Below are 22,821 nucleotides of genomic sequence, written 5' to 3'. Positions count from 1 at the left end.
AGAATTGATAGAGTCTAGTTAAGAAGGTAACTGAAATAAGTACGCAATGAGATGAACGGAAATGAAATTTTTGTACAAAGACAGTAATATTACGCTGATGTCAACGTGATTTATGATGGCCCCTGGACATTACAAAGGGCGCGACGTGGTTCTTAATGGGGTGTGTGATCACCGTGGACAGCAGCGCATGCTCTGCAACGTACTTCCATGCTGGCCACATGGTTGATAACGAGTTCTTGTGATAGAGCGTTCCATTCCTCCAGCAGTGCGGCTGACAAAAGCTGGATGGCCGTTACTGCATGTGGACGAACTGTAGTACTTGCTCCCAACGTATCCCGCACGAGCGCGATGGGATTTAAGTAGGGGGAACGGTCAGACCAGACTCATTCAAGACCTCCTCTAGCGCTCTTGGATGCGGTGGCGCCCTGACGTCGATAAAAATGAGGTCAGGGTCGAACGCACCTCTGAAAAGCCGGACAGGGGAAAGACCTGGAGTGTCACAATAACGTTGATCGGCGAGAGTATCGTGCTCAAATTGAGGTCAGTACGCCCATACAACGTTATGCCTCCCTGCAGTATAGCACCTGGGCCACCAAACGATCAGGTTCGACAACGTTGCTGGGTGCGTTAGGGCTCCTGCCATATGAGGGAACGTCCGGCACTCGATGTAGTCGACCTCGTGCAAATAACAGATGCAAGCGAATAGGATATGCTACGGTCGTAGGTTCGAATCCTGCCACGGGCATGGATGTGTGTGCTGTCCTTAGGTTAGTTAGGTTTAAGTAGTTCTAACTCTAGGGGACTGATGACCTCAGATGTTAAGTCCCATAATGCTCAGAGCCATTTAAACCATTTTCGAATAGGATAGGTAGATTCCGTCTTCCCGGATTTCCGAAAGGCTTTCGACATCGTATCGAATCGTTGACTTCTACCCATGATACCAACTTACGGAGTGCTTTCCCAAATATGTGATTAGTTCGAGGAATGTGTGACTCGAACAAAGAGAAAGAACTGGATAATACCTGACACAACGTTAGTGGTGAAAATCTTGCACACGTCACATTGTATGGACCTATTCTGTTGAAAGGATCCTGGGTAAATGCAGAGCACCTATCAAGAGGGTCGCTTTCAAGACGCTAGCGCAACCAGTTCTAGAGTATTTACTGTTTCATTGTTAGGGAGTTCCAGTCAAGAAGCGAAGAAAGCGTGACAACAGACATCTGACTGTTTAAGATAGGCACTATAAAGCGAGCCTCTAATGTTCGGGAAATTGCAGTGGTAGTCGCTGGAAGAAAGACGGCGTAGTTCTCGTGTGAAGTTGTTGGGTAGATTTAGAGAACCTGTGTTCTAAGAATACCATACGACCTTCATGCTGTCATCATCGTATATCACGTATAGGTATGATGGAAATGAGATAAGAGAGATTAGGGCACGCGCAGATCCATGAAAACATTTTCCCCTCATTTTATATGCGAATGGAATAGGAAAAAATCGATAATATTGGTTCTATGTATCCTCCGCCAAGCAGTGTACAGTGGACTATGCGATACAGGGGAGTCCCAGGAGGAATGGTCAGTATTCAAGGATATAACAGGAACGATCATTCGAGGCAGAAAAGTCTCGTAAACATGGGCTCTGAAGTACATACGTTAAGAGCTACGAGCACTTGTTCAGTAGAACAGGCAAGGCAGACACCGACTTGTTAAAACCCATACCGGTATTTTAGTTCTGAATAACCGGTTCGAATCCTGCCTCGGGCATGGATGTGTGTGATGTCCTTAGGTTAGTTAGGTTTAAGTAGTTCTAAGTTCTAGGGGACTGATGACCTCCGATGTTAAGTCTCATAGTGCTCATAGCCATTCTGAACCATTCTGAATAACCGGTGTCTTTTGGACTAGGTTTTTACAGTTTTTTTTTCATTTTTGACTAATAACTGAGAAAAAGAACTGGCACATCAATTTACTGTAACAGCAAAGGCAACATTTTTGGTTATTAAATGAAACTTCTTTAACAAGCGGGTATTGTTTATTCGTAAAATTTCCATTGCTTTGAAATATTGGGAAAAGCGATCAGCGCTATTTCAATAACAACTACCACAGTTAGGAACTAACAACAAAGGCATGACATATCTCTATAACATGGCTGCGGCAATGACGACCTGTAGCCATGTGGAGTATCCTACTACATGGCATGTGTGTACGGGCAGTGTGCAAGACTTGCTCCCACCTGGTCTAAATATTTGTTTCTCATTGTCGTCCTCACACAGTGATAGTTATATTGCAGAATGGCATCAACCCTAGTTTGGAAAATTCGGAATCAGTATTAAAGAAACGATCATTCGAAGCAGAAAAATCAAGTAAACATGGGCTCTAAAATCCAATCCTTAAGAGCTATGAGCACTTGTTGAGTAGAAGAGGGATGGAAAACACCTATACCGGTGACCTCTTGGGATGTTGGGTGTTCTGCCGGATATCAGCGTCGTACTTGCACGATATTTCGGTAGCGTAAGGCCACAGGCATAAATGCAGGACCAGGTCCACTCGAGGAGTAGTCTCAGGTCGCACCTGATGAAGGTAACGAGTTCCGCTACCGAAATATCGTGCAAGTACGACGCTGATATCCGGCAGAACACCCGACAACCCAAGAGGTCATTAGATCGCCGGTAAAGCCTGAAGAGTTACAGCTATACCGGTATTTTAGTTCAGTGCTCTATTTGCCTCAAAAAAATAAAAATGAGAGGAGACACATCAAACTTGCGATATCATATAAGGAGGAAAAATCCACAGTCTCCGCTGGAAGAGAAGGTAAATGCGATAAATATATCCATAGTTTTACTGACATGCATAAACTTGGGATAATAACTGAATCCTTTATTTTGTGGTTGCTTCAGGGCAAAAAATTTATACCGTCCAGAAGTGACGATTCAGATAAGTCATTAATTTGTGACATTTCGCTCTCGTTGTTGCCACGCGCTTCTCTTACACCTTCGCCATCTTAGCCGGAGACAATGAGACGGATTTCTGTCACAGTCTACACACCATATCGATTGAGATCTCATTCTTTCACCATCATTAGAATTTTTCAGTCTTTGTTCAGAGTCACTTTTATTACCACTATAATAGCAATGAAAACCGAAAATAGGTTATTTCAGAAATCAGTTATTTTGAGATCTTTTAACAGATTAGAGACGAAAAAACGGGTATGACCGAAGACTGGTTGTTTCAGCGATAACCGCTTTCCCTACAGCAGAAGAGAAGTGTTGCACAGTAGCGAAGATGAAGAAGTGCTCATAGCTCTTCAGGTGTGCATTTTAGACTATTTTGCTTCGAATGATCGTTCCTGTCGCAATACCGAACACTGACCAACCTGTACATGCAGATGTAGACATAGATCTGCTTCGATCGGGATGTTTATGATGTCGCCGTATTAAAAGAGCGTTTTGCTCAACGCCTGTAGCTTTTCCTGCTGTCGAGGGTTGAGGGAGACGCTCCGTCTACAAAAACGCGCCCCGTAAGGACGCAGGGTGAGCGTTGACAGAGCGCTCTGGTGGCGTACGTCGGAAGCGGCGGAACGACGGCAGCGGCGGCGGCGGCGACCGGGGCCGAGGCAGACAGACGTCTGTCGGCGGCCGGCGAAGGCGGGTGGAGCTCAGCAGTCGACACTCCCACGGTTCCGAGTTCGAGACCTCGCGACGGCACGCCAGGTACGTGCGCGCTGCGTGCCGCCTAGCGCCGCCCCACCTCTCATAGCAAACATCGGAGCCTCCCGACTGTCAAACACGCACTATCCTATCATTGTAGAGCTGATGTTCTTGCAACTATTCAATAAGAACAACGATTGGGGCTCCATGAACGCAAGTTACATGCCTTTAACATTCGGAGTGTGTTCGCCGCAGGAGCCTCTTAGTACGGTTGGGACCGGTAAAAATACCACAGCATGTGGTAGCTGTATACTTTTATTAATGACGGTCGGGATTTACAATGAAATGGAAACATTAAACTGGAACAATTCGTCTGTAGTAGTTTCATACATGGCAACACTGGCATATCACCAATAATAGAATAAGACAGGAACTATGATATTTCGAGTATACAAAATAAAGACATGGTAAATTGTATTGACCATGTAGACTGCATATATTTTTGATGTGAGCAGTTTCAGTTCCATCAAATCATCTTCGAATACGAAGTGTCACCTACTAGAGTAATCTATCAATTTCTATAGGAAATGTCTGAGTATCCGTCAATGTAGCGTGTTGGAAGCGGCATGTCGGCTACAAGAACAACCCGCCAATTTCTATAAGCAACATGTGTGTAAAGACGTAGACGACAAACTAAGACCTGAAGATGGTTCCATTGAAATAAAAGGGGCAATAACATTAGAAATATATACAATCTAGACGGACGATACAAATTTTTACACAAGTATTGATTGGTGTTTCCTCCACAAAACAAAAAATATGTTAAACTTGTAAGAAAAGCGTTTTATTATTGTGTATCTCTGATGTATGTAACAACCGAACCCTATCCAACCGACGAACAATCTGAAGGGATCAGGACCCGTTGAGATTCAATGTTCTGGATAGTAAGGGTCTCTTGTGTCCGAACTGAAGGAAGCCGGGCTACTTCACTAAGATTTCACCCCTTTCTGAGTGTCACTTTCTTGCTTTTTTGCGGATTTAGGGATAGAATAATTTGAATATTGAACTGACGATTCAGAACCACTCAGAAAAATCTGTATCTACTGCCAGGGGGGATATTACCTATGGTTTGCACGAGACAATCTTCCGTGGTATGGAAACTATGGACTTGATATTGAATATTTTTTACTGATTTAAAAGCCTTTGTGTATTTTTGAGTTTGACAGATAACGGGCAACAGCAGTAGGAACACGTAATAATTTATTCCGGATTACTCCCATCTTGTAGAAGCTCCTGTTTGCAACTAACAACTAAATATCAGACTCGTGATATTGGAAAAATAAATACTTCGTGAGAATTTTCAGTTTACTCTAAAAGTTGAGTGTATTTCCTTTAATCAGTGGACAGATTTGGTATAGTACCGGGTTTCTTTGTTCCAGATGTATTCATTATGTTTTCCGAATGTTGACTCTGAAACCTTGTATTTTGTAAAAGTTAGTTGACTTGTAAGCACCTCATTATCAGACGAGACAACACGCTCGAGTGTTTGGGTTAAGACCTTTGGAATGAGTTGCAGTCAAAGGAACAGCTGAAAAATTAAGGAGATATCGTATCGTGCCTCTTGCTGTTTGTTGCAGTAGTAGCCGGGACAAAGAATTAGGAGCTATGCAAGAGGACGACGGCTCGACTAGATAGAAGACATACTTTGAAAGTGGAAAAGAGCAAACATATGCATATTCGTCACACAAACTTAATTAATCTATTAATTTATTCTTCTGCTACAAATACATAGCGGCTGCTCTAGACCAGAGTTTTTGATGGTTTTTTTTAAATGATGTACAATTCAAACTACACTTCTGTTTGGCCCATCTCTTATCACATGTGAGTATTATAAGACAATCCAGAACTCAGTGTCTATTGTCTGTCAGTGACGTTCTCAGATACACGAGCATTATATTCAATCAGGAGTTCCATTTTGTTGTCTATACAGTGTAATGGTTTTCCTAGCTTTTAGTGTTTAGGATAGGAAATAGTTGATACCCCATTAAGAAGATTGAAAAATTAAATTTTTTCGATGTTAGTAAACCCGAGATGCTGATCAGAATTTTTTTCTTGTCTTCTAATTCCGAACGAGTAACAACTCAGTGATTGTTGTTATCCTTCAAGTAAATTATTGCGTTTTTTGACAATGCATTGATAAATATTACGGCACTGGAAACACTTTTTTCCTGCTTCTCTCCTTTTCCAAGCACCCTTATTTGAAACATATAACCGAGCAGCGTGGCTTTGCGTTCAAGGGACTGAATTCACTAGCGGGAGGAGCAGGGTTCAAATATCTGTACAGTTTAAGTGTCCTGTTGTTTCCCTACACTGATCAGTGCAAAAGCCGGAAGAGCTGCTTTGGAAAGAACGGGGCGAATTTCCGTCCCTATCTTTGTATTAGAGCATACTAGCATATCGTCCACTGCTTCGCTCGCGTAGACCGTGTAACCTGCACAATTATTTTTGTTTTTGTTTAATCGAATTTGCATATTGTTCACAAAATACAAAGTCTGCTAAACTTTGCACGCTAATTAAAGCCGCCAGAAGCGTGGACTTCGCAGATTTTATTTCCGACCAAAGAAGCGATTCCTATCGCTGGAGCCGGCAGTTTTTGTTAATCTTGCTCTATGACTTCTTGTGGTGACACTTCCACAGAAACTTGCATCTCGTAACAGGTATTTCTTTAGAAGTCAAATACCATTGTAATTCAACGAAATTTTTCATGAAAATTTTCATCCCCTACTTCAGTAGATTAGGGGTTGAATTTCCAAAAACACTGAAAAATGTATTTTTTAAATTTCTGAGCGAGAAGTCAATAATCAGTTTTCATAGACGTAGCTTTAAAAATGTTTTAGTAGTACCCCTTTAATAATGATTTATTTGCAAAAAACACTTTCTCCCACTATTTTATCCTCTTAGTAGTTGAATTTCCAAAAATGGTGAAGCACATATTGTTTTATTTTTGACCGAGAAACCATATAACAATTTTCGTAGTTCTTGCTTCAGAATTGCCTTAATGGCGACATACTTTCAAAAAACCTTTATCCCCTTTTTCCCCCTCTCAGGGATGGGATGTCGAAATATTCCTTCTTAAACGGTGCCTACAGTGTAATATCAACAGAATCTCCAAATTTAAGGTTTCTGTGTTTCGCCTGGGCGATGATGAGTGAGCCAGTCAGGACATTTCATTTTATATTTAGAGATCCTCTGTCTTTAATTATCTCTTCCTAGACGAGCGTTAAATTCTAGTCTTTCTTCTTCCTTCGTCACTTGAAACAGGTTTTACTTAACCACAACATCGGTTCGTTTGTCAAAGATCTCTTCTTCACGTTGTGCATCTAGCACGAAAACGTTGGAAAAGTAACGAAGAATAACACTTCTACAATACATAAGTATTCGTTTAGAAACAAAATTGTACCATTTCAGAGGAGCTGCAGGCAACTGATTACCTTTGTTGTGTATGCCTGAGAAAATAGCTAGTAACCAGAAGTCCAGTAAGTGACAAAGCCTCCAGCACACTCATGCGAGCTAAATGAAATACAAAAGCCAAAAATATTGCTCGACGCAGTAACTTATTTTGATAGTGGAGCAGATCTGGGTGTAATGTAGCTTTCCATATAGAACATTGCAAACGGGAAGTCATTTCAAATTGCAACAGGGTGTGCAAAGGAAAAGAACCTAGCCTTTAGCGAGAATTCGTGCTTGTACTCTCGTGAGCAGATTTAGGAAGAACATGGGAACATGTAACACAATTCGAACTTCGCGCTTTCGTACGGTGATCAGTGTTTCGCCTCTGAGACGCATCATTCTGTCGTGAAGGACTCATCAGAGGTGGTGCAGAGCGGGAGGAGGTCATGAAGAGAGAGTGTAATTTATCGTTATAGTGTGATATTTGATACAGAGAGCTGGTGAGACAGCGTTTCAAGGCAGCATGTAACAGGTAGGCAGGAGACATAGTACTGACCTTCCTGTTCAGAGGATGTCCTTCCGGCGTGAAATGGTTGAAGATGATGAATTATTCCCCTTCCAACAGGTGCTTCTTATTTAACGATGAACTAAATCTGCAAGCAATCGCTCGAAATGGATAAAATATTTTGAGAGAGGGGTACTTCCCGTATGGATCATGTAGAAACAGAGTTTTTACCTTCAAAAGTCTGTGAGTTTGTCTCAAAAAAGCAGAATTAATGTTTTATCCTGGAATACAAGTGAAAAGTAAGTGCAAAACAAAACATAACAAAACTGACCATATTCACTTGATGCACAGCCTATCTTTTAGAGTGGCACAATGTAATTACTCAACGATTGATTGTACCATAACGCCACAAACTAGTTTTCGTGGCTTGATAATGCATAGCCAGCAATGTCTTGTTGGTGGAAAAAAATTCGTTTCCATATTTCACTAACAATGGGAATATGGGAATACAGATGGCGATGTGAAGTTTCTGCTCCCCAGTAAGTGTCACACTGTCTTGCGATGAGTTCCACATCTCCCCACAGTTTCCACATGGAATGAACCTACAGCATAGTGATGCCTGTACTCGTGCCTCGAAGAAGGACGTCGAGCTCTGAGGTCCCGTTACTCCTAGTTAATCAGTTTTCGTGATCCCTGGATCATATTCGTGATATCTTGGTATGATGTGGAATGTGACAGCTGATATACAAAAATAGCACACGCTTACGGTGGTTATGTGTACTTGTTGACCATAAAAACCAGTGGTTTGTATTTCTGTTGGTACTTCTAATCTACATTTAAACCGATTAATTGTGACCAAGTCATACAACTAAAAATACATACATATTGCAAATACATCTCCTTCTTAATCACTGGACCGATTTCAACCCAACTTGCTACACTTATCCCTACTGTCAGGCAACAATCGCTGGACGAAGCCGAGGGGGTGATGGGGGGGGGGGGGGGGAGGAGAGGGGTAAGAATTATCTATCTGTCATAGTTTCTGACGTTGTAAACAATGAGGTGCGTGAAAAACAGCGCCATCATTCGTGATGTTTAAATTGATTACTTCTTTGGTATTAACTCTATTCACAATATATTTCTCAGACAGTATCCATTTATGCCGCTGAATTTACCTATGCAATATATCATTGTATGCACATTGTTCAAGAGATATGATGCTATAAAAATGTGTGAAAAAATGCCCGATCATGCATGAAGTTTAGTAAGCATTTATTCTTTACTGCTGAGACACTCCAGTCGAGACAACTTAAGGACACCCCTGTCAGCTGGCAGTGACAACTTTCAACCATCGAAGCGCAGACGACCGTATATAGAGCTATGAAGAAGCATTGCCATGGACACGTTTACAAACTCGCGTTGTACACACGAGAAACAGCTGTGCACATGATACAGAAACTGTCCGGGATCATTTCACATCGAGCTTAATGCATAATTTCAAAGGTGTTTCCACGAATACACGAAGATGAATTTTTTTCGATATTACACTACAAATACATTTCATTTTCTTGTTTCTCGTTTCTAGTAGAAATATGCCAAATGAATACGTGGGCAATGCCAACTTTGTCGGGTAGTCTTATATAATGTTCGAAAATACAATGCACAACAAAATTAAAGGATAACTTATCGAAATCTCGTATGTGTCTCCAACTGCGACGCATGCTTGAAATATAGTTCAAAGGTGGCTACCACGTTCCTCTGTAACGGTACAAAAGAATGGCGGTCTGCGACGTTACCCTCGCGCTCAGCGACGCTTCAGACAGCAAGGTGTCGACACATTCTCAAACGTTCCTGTCACATTGGCATCAAATATCACCACAATTCTGTCCAATTACATCATGGATGTGTCACACTATGGGAAGGTCGTCATACGCTCTCTTAACCATATTTAGCCCCTTCTTGTGATGGCTCTGCAATGGAAGTCACAACGGCGGCACTAGCATTGAAATCATGCCGAGTTTTTATGTATGGCCGAGGAGAACATTTCGGACACACCGCCGGTCATACTCGACGTGAGAATCCCTCAGGAGGTGGCTTAAAAGACATCAGTGAAACAACCCCTTCGCTTGGGGCGTTGATTCCTGCCATTTTGCAGAAGAAAATTTAAGTTGCAATTCGGTGTGCACACTGCTGATCCCCCGGACGATTCAACCTTACTCAAAGGACATTGGGAGGTTGCAACCCCATTGAACATGTTCTGACCCTAGAACCGCAATTTTTAGTATGATGTATATCGTCGAACCACTAGAGGTTGTTCAAAACGATTCGACCAACTTTGAACATGATCCGAAGAAGTAAAGGATGTTTATGCTTTTTCAGCCCCCGTTCAGCACACTCGTGTGGCGTAATGACGGGGGACACACCACAGGAGGACTGCAAAAGGAAAGCAGCCTTGTTGCTTCGGATCACGTTCTAATTTCGTCGCATGGTTTTGAATAGTCTCTTCCGGTTCCATGCTGTACACTAGAGAAAAAGCTGGGGTGCGGTACACTCTAAATGGGTGCGACCACGTTCACGGCGGTTGTAGCCCATCTTATCTTTATAGAAGGGTTAAATTGTCCAGCGTCGAATCAAGGGCCGGCCGGGGTGGCCGAGCGGTTCCAGGCGCTACAGTCTGGAGCCGCGCGACCGCTACGGTCGCAGGTTCGAATCCTGCCTCGGGCATGGATGTGTGTGATGTCCTTAGGTTAGTTAGGTTTAAGTAGTTCTAAGTTCTAGGGGACTGATGACCTCAGAAGTTAAGTCCCATAGTGCTCAGAGCCATTTGAACCATCTTTCGAATCAAGGCCCCAAGTGGAAGGGCATTTTCATTCACGCCATTTATGCCACCTCCTTAGAGCTTTTCGTGTCGATTCGGAGCGGCATTGTGTCTGAAATGTTTTCCGCGGCTACCCATAAGAAAACCGCTTGATTTGAATGCTGGGTGTCGCGGTTCTGCTCTCCATCGCAGGTGCGTGGTAAGAAGTGGTGAAATGTGGGTAAGAGTGAGTGTGACGACATTCCCATCGAGTGAGAACTCCAAGGTGGCGTCGGACAGGATTTTGATGAAATTTTGTGTCAGTGTGACTTCATTAATCCATATTACACTCCACATGAACTGTGGGCTCTGGCCTTTTTTCCGCGCGTGTAAACACCTTGCTGTCTGAAGCGTCGCCAACACCGAGGATGACGTCGCAGAGCACCACGCTTTTGCACCACTACAGAGGAAGGTTGTTGCAAATTTTAAACCAAATTTCCAAATTATGCGTTGCATTGGGACACAATTACGGGGCTCAGGAAAAAAATGTTTCTTCAGTTTCTTGTGCAGTATAGTTATACATTGTTTTTCTTTAATCGGAGACATTGCGAGAGTTTATTTTTATTTTAAGTTGCCTCATTTCCCATTTCCAGCTCAGAGTAGTATGCGAACGCCCCCCCCGCCCCGCCCCCGAGAGTTTGTTTTTATTTTAAGTTGCCTCATTGTTATTTTCAGCTAGGAGTAGTTTGGAACCACTCCCCTCCCCCCCCCCCCCCCTCTCCGACTTGTTAAATATTCTTTTTATCTGTAGAATAACTTAATTTTTTCTAAAACGAGAGGTTTACAATTCAGATCTTTTAAGGTAAATATAACGCACATTATATGATAAGTATCTTGTTACAGGAGACCTTTTGGATAACGAATAATAAGCGTCTTTTAAATACATGCCGGCCGGTGTGGCCGTGCGGTTCTAGGCGCTTCAGTCTGGAACCGCGTGACCGATACGGTCGCAGGTTCGAATCCTGCCTCGGGCATGGATGTTTGTGACGTCCTTAGGTTAGTTAGGTTTAAGTAGTTCTAAGTTCTAGGGGACTGATGACCACAGATCTTAAGTCCCATAGTGCTCAGAGCCATTTGAACCATTTTTTTTAAATACATACATATATAGGTCATTGATGTAAACTTCTGCGCATTGTTATTCCTTGAATGCGTGGCTGGCGCAGACGACTCTTTGCCGCCTTTGACTGCTTTTCCGGTCAAGAATCCAAGTACTTCAACTCTCTTGGACCAGGCGGAATACCTCACGTAAAGAATAAAATACAAAAAACAGGACTTGTCCCCTAACAAATCTTCTTACATATTAATTATAACTTTATATTCCGAATTATTATTCTGGATAGCAAAAAATGTATATAGGTCTTCTACACTACTGGCCATTAAAATTGCTACACCAAGAAGAAATGCAGATGATAAACGGGTATTCATTGGACAAATATATTATGCTAGAACTGACATGTGATTAAATTTTCACGCAATTTGGGTGCATAGATCCTGAGAAATCAGTACCCAGAACAACCACCTCTGGCTGTAATAACGGCCTTGATACGGCTGGACATTGAGTCAAACAGAACTTGGATGGCGTGTACAGGTATAGCTGCCCATGCAGCTTCAACACGATACCACAGCTCATCAAGAGTAGTGACTGGCGTATTGTGACGAGACAGTTTCTCGGCCACCATTGACGAGACGTTTTCAATTGGTGAGAGATCTGGAGAATGTGCTGGCCAGGAAAGCAGTCGAACATTTTCTGTATCCAGAAAGGCCCGTACAGAACCTGCAACATGCGATCGTGCATTATCCAGCTGAAATGTAGGGTTTCGCAGGGATCGAATGAAGGGTAGAGCCACGGGTCGTAACACATCTGAAATGTAACGTACACTGTTCAAAGTGCCGTCAACGCGAACAAGAGGTGACCAGGACGTGTAACCAATGGCATCCCATACCGTCACGCCGGGTGATACGCCAGTATGGCGATGACGAATACATTCCATTCACCTATCCCTTTCTTCAACAATACAGGCGCAACATTAGACTCTAAAAGCACTTGGGATAGTCCATACAGGAAGGACACGCAGCCCACAAAGTGGTGTCCAGTGCAAGGCTTGCTCTCAATTGTGTACCATAGAAAATAATACAAGCAAGAGGCATGTACGAGGTGCAAACCTTCTGGTTGGTCCAGACCGCTCCTGTCGCACGGTTTTGCGTGACTTTTCCTTCAAGGTCTTCTGCTGCTCCGAATTCTGCTTTTTCTTTACTCGCCAGATACTACAAAAACGTATACTAAGTATAAAAACGGGACGATAAAAATGAATTTGCGTGTAAGAAGTGAGGAATCTATGTCTAACTTTCAACATGTCTTTTTTAACTTACAAGGTCATACATCGAAAGCCGCTACAGAAATCATCTTTTGCAGTTCCGTGTATACCCCACAGCTCTTTGGTGGTAGGATATGGAAACAATGAAATGGCACCTCAAGTACTATCTTACTTCTCAGAATAATAATATATTAGCTAATTTAATTTCTGACGAATATCCAGTGAAATTTGGTCAAATCCAGATTCGTCATTGCTGTGTTGTGACACTAACCGTTATGGGAAATCAGGGAGTCCATCCGAACATGCTGAATTCTTCTGAGGACGTTGAGCTTGTCATTGAAGCCTAGACATATGTCTACAGCTTATCACAGACAGCACCATAGATCTGGACTACTTACGTTCACTTAGAGTGTAACAGAAAACTTCTATCTTCCCTCCCTCCCTCTCTCTCTCTCTTACAAAGTGAGATGTCACTTTCACATGTCAAACTTGTCCAGTTGTGTCCAATTGACTAAGGAAGTCAGTAAATAGTGTACTGGTCGTTACTGCAATCTGAATGTCTTCAAATTACGGTTCAATAATAAAATTTTCCTTTTGAATTCATCTTTTGAAAGCAGGATCCAGAGATACCGGAGAAAACTAAGAGACTTCTTGATGCAACGGTGTGGTATGTCATGTTTGTTTAGCGAGGCCATAAGGGGCATCAAAAAGAATTTGTGACAGGGCTGAGGATTTGTTGGTTGTGAGAACGGAGAGTGTTATTTTCGACGGAGAATTGTCGAAAGAGGCAGTCCTAACTTGCGATGCGCCCCAGGGTTGGGTGTTGGGGGCCTTGCTCTTTATATTGTAAGTTAATGACCTGGCAGACAATATTAACAGTAACATCAGTTATCTATACTGAAGTACTTCGTGCAAGGAAATTGCGCAAATATGCAGGCAGACCTTGATAACATGGTTCAAATGGCTCTGAACACTATGGGACTGAACATCTGAGGTCATGAGACCCCTAGAACATAGAACTAGTTAAACCTAACTAACCTACGGACATTACACACATCCATGCCCGAGGCAGGATTCGAACCTACGACAGTAGCGGTCACGCGGTTCCAGACTGAAGCGCCTGGAACAGCTCGGCCACAGCGGCCGGCCTTTGATAAGATTTCAAAGTGGTGCAATTTGGCAACATGCTTTAAATGTACAAAATGTAAAATTGTGTATCTCACAACCCGCACGAAAATCAGTCAATTCCTGCAAATGTTCTTTGGGATTCCATTTCTGACAAGTCGAAATGTGTTAGTAAAACGCCGAAAATCGGACATCCTGTGTAAGCGGACCAACGTGATACAACTGTAGGACGGCACATGTGCACTAATATGGTCACAAACCGCAACTGGGGATGCTTCACAAATAAAAAGAAGTGAAACGTGTATGGCACAATACAAACATTTCATTTAGTTGCATTAGACGAACCATATGTCCAACCATATAGAACAACTAGTGATAGAAAACATAAAGAAATGACGATCATACGAATGTGTGGGTGTAACAATTTCGTTTGATATGAAATGGAATAATAGCATAAGAACAGTTGTAGGTACGACACGTGGCAGACTCGGGTTTAATGGGAAGATACTGAACAACTACAAGCTGTCTACAAAGGAGACAGCTAAAAAAACACTTGTGCGTCCCACGCTAGAATGTTGTGTGTGGGACATCTATCCAACATAATTAAAAGTATATGGTCACATTATTTTGACCAAAGTGAGAGGGTGACAAGATACTGCGAAACATCAACTGACAAACGCTTGGGGTTCAGTCAAAAGCCTGCTTACAAAGTTTCGCGAACCAGCAGTATGTGACAATCCCCTATGTAGCGTTCCCGTAAGGGTAGCGGACACGAGACGAGAGCAATTACAGGCTGCACAGAGGCGTTTCAGTAGTCTACAATCCGTCGCTGCGTACGCAACTGGAGCGGGAAGGAATCCTATCACGTGGTACAACGGTAAATGCCCTCTGAACCTCACAGTATGCATGTAAATGTAGAAGTACATTTAAGCGAGAACGTCTACACTCTTCATGGTCTGGGACTTCCTTTCTGGAGCTAACCTGAAGCTGCGAATATGCTAGTCTCCAGTACGTCTGCTAGTGACTGGCGGATACCAAGGACAACGAATTCTCGTCGGCCGACTAAAACACAGCGTATGATGATGGTAACTTTTGTTGCTTATGGCAGCCTGAGCAGGGGGCCCTCGGGAGGTGCCATTCGAGGCTTTTTTTTTTTTTTCGTTCAGGATACAGGCCGGAGCAACTTAACACAGCTGGGTAGATAACACAAACACACTCTCGCGCAGTTGCGCGATCATATCTCAACATAACTTTTTTCATCAGGGTGCAAGAGGAAGTCTACTGTATGATTCTCGAGCACAGCAGTTATGTAGTAATGTGCCGGTTAAGTGTGACAGATCTACCCGTGACGAAGACGACCTTGGTTGCTGCAGTATAGCTGAAGAATCTAGAGGTTCCCTATTGTCTGCCTCATCAACAGCTCGTTCGCATGCATGCCATCACGTCCAGTGAAGGTCTGTTCAACCGTGTCATTATTATTTCTCCAGGTACAGTGGAATGTAGGTCACAAAGACAATCAAGGCTATAAAGAGAGACAGAATCTAAAGCGCTTCCACAGACTGCTGATGATCGTCAAGTATGCTTATTGTTGCGACCAACTAGGTTAAGATCCGTGCCGAGCAGTCAGGGAGTGATATTTACATCAAAATAACTAGTGGCGTCTTGAAATAGGAGAAACTCAGCCTATCTGAAACGAAGCGTCCCAAAGGGATATTTTACAAATATTTTCCACAGAACCAATAGTATGGACCTTAGCAACTCGGATGTTCCCACCGTTTTCGACGACAGCGAGAAACGTGCGTACAGTCTGCACTGGGTGTGATTGGTACCATAAACCGGACATTTTTGTTAAAAGAGAAATAATGTCCCACAATGTTATAGTTGGTAGTACTAGTCAAAACCAAAAATAAATAAATAACAAAAAATTTCAGCTATCAAAAAGTTGTCAAGGTATGGACAATTTTAATTATGATGAGAACAATCAATACCCAATGTTGTGATTGCCTTCCTTATGGCGTTTGTGGCTCATTTCTTTTTGGCTGTGCGGCACTTTAGTCTTCTGGTTGTGTCGCCAGATGTCACAAAACAGTCTCAAAACAGTCTCCTACATCAGCTATTCTGTACGTACCACTCCATTTTCTACGCCTCGTACGAGACAATACCTAATATACTCGTTCAATGACGGGTGGATTGTACGGGGAGAACCACTAGCACAGCCTTTCCGACCAGCTGACCTTAAGCCTAAGATTTCTGCCTCTGGGGCCAGTGGTGTATTCCACGACCATCGACAAATTGTACACGTTATAGGAGCGCGTGTCCCTTGCCGGTGAACAAATATGAGTGCACCACGTACGTTCGCTCGAGTGATTCTTTGAGGAAGAGAGCTGAATGATTTTTCATAGTGATTAATAACTTTGATGAGTATTTCCTGTAGTGTTAGTAAGCAGGCAGCTTGCATACTATAGAATGGCCGATATCTCAACAGGAATAGCCAATATCTCAACAATTATTGCATTTTTTTAAAATTATCTAAAAGAGCGAATGCTGTACAAGTTATCTAATGCATAGAACGGCATAGACTGAAAAATCATGAACAACTGTAAAGAAAGTGTTCTATTCTCTACACATACCTCGAACTGTGTCAAAAAGTGGAATGGCTATGTGATGCCCTGAAACTGTTACTAGAAAGTAACCTCGCACTGTAGTCCAAACAAATGTTTAGCACAACAAACCCTGTATCGTCTGAAACTCGTGGTCCAGTTCAGCGGTGAACTTAACCTTTTTAAGTGAAAGAAAAAACAATTCCTGTTGTTACTTGTAGTGTGACTAGCGTAATATTTTGCTAACACGTGAGATTGTATCAAGTCTATGGAGAGGAAATGCAGCAAATTTCTTACTTGGTTTGAACACAATAATAAAGAAACTTCTCTGAATACTTTTATAATCAAAAAACAAATAGCAAAAGGATTCATCGTTCTTAAAATGCTTGACCAGTGGCTGAAGGCTCACAAATGGGTGTGCACGTGATACTTACAACATAATGTGTTCAAGGTGATGAAAAATTGAGATTAAGCAAACATCTGAACTATGTGGGAAAGAAAGACGAGCAAAAAGAACATTTGTATTATCGACCAACCATATCGTAAATTCTGATACGAATACATGGCATGCCATCACTAACTATCCACTTACGAGGGTTGGAACTTCAACAGTGGCAACTATTTGATCACAACTGATACAAAAGAGTTACACGTTTGCACCTGTTACTGTCGTTCAAAGTAGTCACCAGCGTTGTGTAGAACCCGTTGCCAGCGATGTGGAAGGCATAGTATACCGTTAGAAAAGCCTGTTCTATTGATGGTGCGAATGGAGCGGTCTAAAGTTATGGTGATTCTCGTATACGACTGTGATGGTGTTATCCTAACGTATTGCGTTCTTCCACGACAGACCGTCAATGTACAGTATTACTGTTCGTTTTTGGAGCATCACCTGCGACCAGCTTTGCGAAAGAAGCGGCGCCACTTTCTGCGCAACCCACCCATCACTTTGCACGACAATGCGCGGGCGCATTCAGCGCAAACTGTAGCTGCTCTGTTCGGTCGATGGGACTGGGAAGTACTGTACCATCCAATGTACTCCCCGGACTTAAGTCCTTGTGACTTTGATTTGATTCCGCAGATGAAGGAACCACTTCGTGGCATTCGCTTCAGAACTGTTTCAGAAATTCGATAGGCAGCAGACCGCTCCATTCGCACCATCAACAGAACAGGCTCTGCTAACGGTATACTATGCCTTCCACATTGCCAGCAATTGGTTGTACACAACGCTGGTGACTACTTTGAAGGACAGTAACAGTTACAAACATGTAACTCTTTTGTATCGGTTGTGAATAAATAGTTGCCACTATTTAAGTTCCAAAGGCAACGGCCTTGCCGCAGTGGATACACCGGTTCCAGTCAGATCACCGAAGTTAAGCGCTGTCGGGCGCAGCCGACACTTGGATGGGTGACCATCCGGGCCGCCATGTGCTGTTGCCATTTTTCGGGGTGCACTCAGCCTCGTGATGCCAATTGAGGAGCTACTCGACCGAATAGTAGCAGCTCCGGTCAAAGAAAACCATCTTAACGACCGGGAGAGCGGTGTGCTGACCACACGCCCCTCCTATCCGCATCCTCATCTGAGGATGACACGGCAGTCGGATGGGCCCGATGGGCCACTTGTGGCCTGATGACGGAGTGCCTCTGCCTCATTTAAGTTCCAACCATCGTATCTAAGCTGGGAATTTTATCAGATTGTCAAGTTATTTTCTGGTAGTGGTTAACAAAAGATAACAGCAGACATGAAAAGTTATGGCGCCGTCAAACACAGAAATTCTCGCCTTCTTGCACGAAAATTTGGCTGAAGGCTGTTTTGCAAAGAGCTTAATGATACTGAGAATCTTTTTACAAATTCAAATACATGCGACGCAGTCGACAGCACCTAAACAACGAACACATCCTCCTCCTTCGGACGCCGAATCTAAAGCACAAAGTATTTACCTGCCACTGAGTCAGAGAAAGCTAAAGACTCGTCTCGACCATCTTAATTGGGCGAAGTGAAGTCGAATGCGCACGGCCCAGTCCCAAACATCTTCCAGATTCATGTGTGGCGGTGGTGTAGGACATGTCTCTGCATTTTGGAGACATCGTTTTCTAGAGCTGTAAAAGCAGCGATATATGCAGGATGTTTCATAATTACATCGACAAACCTCTAGGGGATATACAAGGTGTCTTGGGGAGCAAAATGAGGATAGGAACCTGTACCTGGAAACGTCACCCAACAACGCTATAGAGCGTCGAAGTTGTAGGTGCCATTGCCTGTGTGTGGATTTATATATAGGGTGATTCGGTGATGATGTTACAAATTTTCGTTGATGAAGGAGAAGGGTAAGTGTTTCAATGTGAGATAAGAAACCCTCGTTCGTAAACGAACGAGTCGAAAATTATAAGTGAAAGTCGTTCTGATACCTCTGACAGTGGAACACATGCAACAGTACTGTTGTTGCTAAGACTGAAGGGTAGGCGACCCTCAGAGGTGGTAGTAAGGACCAAAACAAGTAAAAATGTCCAGTAAATACGGGCTCTACAACCTGAAGAGCTATTAGCAGTTGTTCAGTAGAAGAGTTGTATTTTCACAGTAGCTAAGATGAACAAATTTTCGTAGCTCTTAACGTATGCATTTTAGAGTTCATATTTACTGCACATTCGTTTTCTTGTTTGGGTGCATACTAAAACCTTGAAAGTTACTTACAATAAAATCTTAGCAACAACAGTACTTGTAAATGTGTTTCACTATCGGAGGTATCAGAACGATTTTCGCTTGCAAATTTCGACTCGTTGATTTCCGGGCTAGTGTCCCTCACCTCAAATTAGCACATTACTTTTCTCGATGATCCCTTGTAGTATCATCACCTTATCACCCAGTATACACATACATATACAGATGCCGACTCCAGTAGCTTCGGCGCTCTGTAGGGTCGTTGGATGATGTTTCTGGACGGGTTCCAATCCGCATTTTGTTTATCGACACGTCTTCTACATCCCCTGGAAGTTTCTCGGTGTACTTTTGAAACACCTTGTACGTGATGCATCAGTTCGTAGTGTTTTTCCATGAGTTTAATAAACGTAACAGAGACACATAAGAGAGACATAACAGAGACTTAAGTCATCAATAATATATTTCCCTTCTCAGTTTACAACAGTTTGCTACCTCTGAGGTAACGTTTTGATTCCGCGACTGTAGAAATCACGTGGTTTAATGGCTCAGAATTCCTCGGGGCATGTCCGGAGCGCATTCTCATCCGGAAAGGAAGTTCTTTGAAGGTTGTTCGAAAGAGAGAGGAAAAGGTGAAAGTCTGAGGGCGCAAGATCAGTTGAGTAAAGTGGTTGCGGCATGACTTCCCAATCCAAGTGCTGTATGGTGTTTTTTGTCAGTCTACAAGAACGCACGCAGGCGTTGTCGTCGGGTAGCATCACTTCACTTCGTGGTCGTTGTTGTTGGATTGCATCTGTAAGACGTCTCAGCTGTTGACAATAAATGTCAACAGTGATGGTCACACCTCGGGAAAGCGATTCGTAGTACACCATACCGTCGCTGTTCCACCAGATACATAACATTATGTTTTGTGGATGCGCACAGGTCTTTATATGGAGAGCTGCTGCTTTGTTTGGGCTCAGCCAATCACTTCTTTTCCTTAAGTTAGCATGAAGACATCATTTCTTGTCACCAGTAACGATACAGGGTAGGAATAGTCGGTGTTATTCACGAGCCAACTGATGACGAGCGAGCAGAGACGCACATGCAGCCACCCGTTGATTTCTATGATTTTGACTTGGAGCATGAGGTACCCATACATTCTATTTCTCGATCTTCGACGCTGGAATGACCACAGTTCATCACATGTGCCAGTTCTCGAGTACACTGACGTGTATCATTGTGGATTAATGCTTTTGAACGATCTTCATCCAATCCCCGAATGTCTTCCTGAACGTGGAGAGCCACTAGTGTCAAAACGATCCTGCTTAAAACGAGAAAATCATTTTGTTGCCGTACTCTGTCCTGTGGTATTATGCCATACGCAGCGCAAATGTTACTGATTGCCTCCGATGCTGTCACACCTCTACAGAACCCAGTCAGAAGGATATCTGTAAATGATGAAATGACAATATGTTAACTCAAGTAACAACAGTGAACTACAAATAAAAAATGAAAATCGATAAATAAACTCATAGGAACCGGAATACGAACATGAAAACAAACATTTTACGAACTTATGCAGCAACCTAATATTTTTTATTTTAAAATAAATACAGCAGTGATGAAGTTCAATACTGTATCCACAACCGCCTTTTATCTTGATATATGCTTACTGAACTATTTTTCTAGTTTTGACCAGTACTCTCTCCGGTAACGATATGGGGCTTTTTTTTCTGAAAACCATTTATAAAAGTTCTCCTCCGTAGTTGCCGGCACGGTATCTCCGCGTGTTCGATTAGTGAGCTGGCCATTCTGTGTATTAAAAAACGAAGTGTTGTTTTGAAAGACCGAATGTGAAAGATGTTATGCGACAAACGCAAAGAACCAGTGACGAAGAAACAGATCGAAAGACAAAAAGTAGCTGAGTGATCAGTATGCCTGATTCTCATGCAGAGCACGCGAGTTAGAATCCCGGTACTGATAGGCATTTTCGTTTGGTGGGAGGGCTGTAACGGCGTGCAGTGAGGCTCGCGATGCCAAGTGAGAAGTTACTTGAATGAGAAGCAGCGGCTCGAAGGTCTGAAAAGTCGACAACCGGCCAGGAGAGGAGTGCGCTGACCCCGTGCATCTCCAACCGCACCCGCGTGACGCCTTACGGCAGAATACGACACCGCGGAGAACCGGCGTCGCTGGGTCCTCAGCGCGTTATCACGGGGTTCATTACGAGTTTCGACAGTAATGTATTTTGAGGGCTGCGCGATGCCGACACGGTCGTAGCAGAGTGAGAGGATTAAGTACTCCTCTTGCCGATGGTTTGGAAGTTATGCGCATGTCATGTGAGCTTCGGTGGGGTCCTGGACCACCCATTGTCTGGACAGAGCTTGTACTTGCGTGGAGAAGACTGGCTCAAAGATGCCGCCGTACCTCACCGCTCAAAAGCGCCGGTCAACGCATTTCCTGCCGAGCGTGCGTGCGCCGCCTTTGTGTGTACAGCCACAACTCGCTTGCAGCCACAGACTGCGCACGCCCCCACCTGCGACAGTCGGGGCAGCGGCGCACTGTGCAGCTCGCATGGGGTGTATCAGGCTCTGTCCGCGACGGTACTTAAAAGCGAGAAGAAAAGAAACCGGTACTGATATTGTATTGCCTACACCAGTTTGTTTTCCTTCCTGCAAATGTGTCAGGGTTCTGTGAATAATTTCAAAATAATTAAATTTAGAAAAGGCAAGAAATACACACTAGCAAGGAATGCACGAGGTAAAACGAACTTTCAAGAAACATTATTGGTTGAAAACAGCCTTGCTTGCAATTTTAGTTTTTTATTTTTCAACTACGGGTATCACCTTATTTAGGCATCTTCAGGTCGATCTTAATTTGGTATTTCTTAGAACGATCCCTTAGACAGCGTAGCCAAAGGGCATCGTCAAATACATTTGGCCAACATCGCCTTCGTTAAACTCAGTAAAAACTGTCTAGATGGACATGAGTGACTCCAAGACCTGCATACCGCGTTCCCGTTCACAGGAGCGAGTAATAGAACGGGAACGCGTTATGCAGGTCTTGGAGTCACTCACGTCCATTTAGAGAGTTTATACTGAGTTTAACGAAGGCGATGTATTTGACGATGCCCTTTGGCTACACTGTCTAAAGGATCGTTCTAAGAAATGCCAAATTAAGATCAACCTGAAGATGCCTAAACAAGGGGAAGCCCGTAGCTGAAAAATAAAAAAACTAAAATTGCAACCAAGACTGTTTTCAACCAATACTGTTAAGCACTGGTTTGCTGTATGCCACAGTTGGACTGGAAGAATTTCAAGAAACATTTTTATAGACAAAAATATATATCTTGCGATCAGAAAAATACTTATCAAAAAATATTTGTCACTTCGATATATAAGGAGGCGAATAGTAGATCTGACAGTGCATCCAGGCAGTCATCTTCGAATCATCAGTCACTGAACGTAACAGAACACAAGCTTCTTTTCCTTCAACGTTTATATGTCATGGTCGCATCAGTCAATGTCGGCTAGTAACCTACACACGATTTTAAAGTTATGCACGCCAAACGAAGAAATTAGTCAGCCCCAGGAGATACCACCCTAAAACAGTGTGGCACCACCTCTAGACTTGATAAACGGACATCATTCGGCGAAGAAGGGAGTCCACAACGTTCTTCAGGTCTGTCACGTCCAGA

The 22,821-nt window shown here is 43.1% G+C and overlaps 1 protein-coding gene and 1 pseudogene across 2 annotated transcripts in view; both read left to right on the top strand.

The window, feature by feature from the left end:
- Positions 1–3,617: 3,617 nt before the first annotated feature.
- The window catches only part of LOC124776340 (myosin-7B), a 299,944-nt gene continuing 280,740 nt past the window's right edge, over positions 3,618–22,821 (top strand). Inside the window, exon 1 of one of the 2 annotated variants that reach the window (XM_047251286.1) lies at positions 3,618–3,703. The gene's annotated coding sequence lies outside the window, so the exon portion shown is untranslated. The remainder of the gene's footprint in view (positions 3,704–22,821) is intronic. The other variant, XM_047251287.1, reaches the window with a different exon arrangement.
- LOC124778303 lies at positions 17,812–17,929 on the top strand (annotated as a pseudogene).

This window comes from Schistocerca piceifrons, chromosome 2, assembly GCF_021461385.2.
Source record: "Schistocerca piceifrons isolate TAMUIC-IGC-003096 chromosome 2, iqSchPice1.1, whole genome shotgun sequence".
Classification (NCBI taxonomy): Eukaryota; Metazoa; Arthropoda; class Insecta; order Orthoptera; family Acrididae; genus Schistocerca; species Schistocerca piceifrons.
The sequence above is the reverse complement of the archived record's forward strand: the minus strand, read 5'-3'. Positions and strand labels throughout refer to the sequence as shown.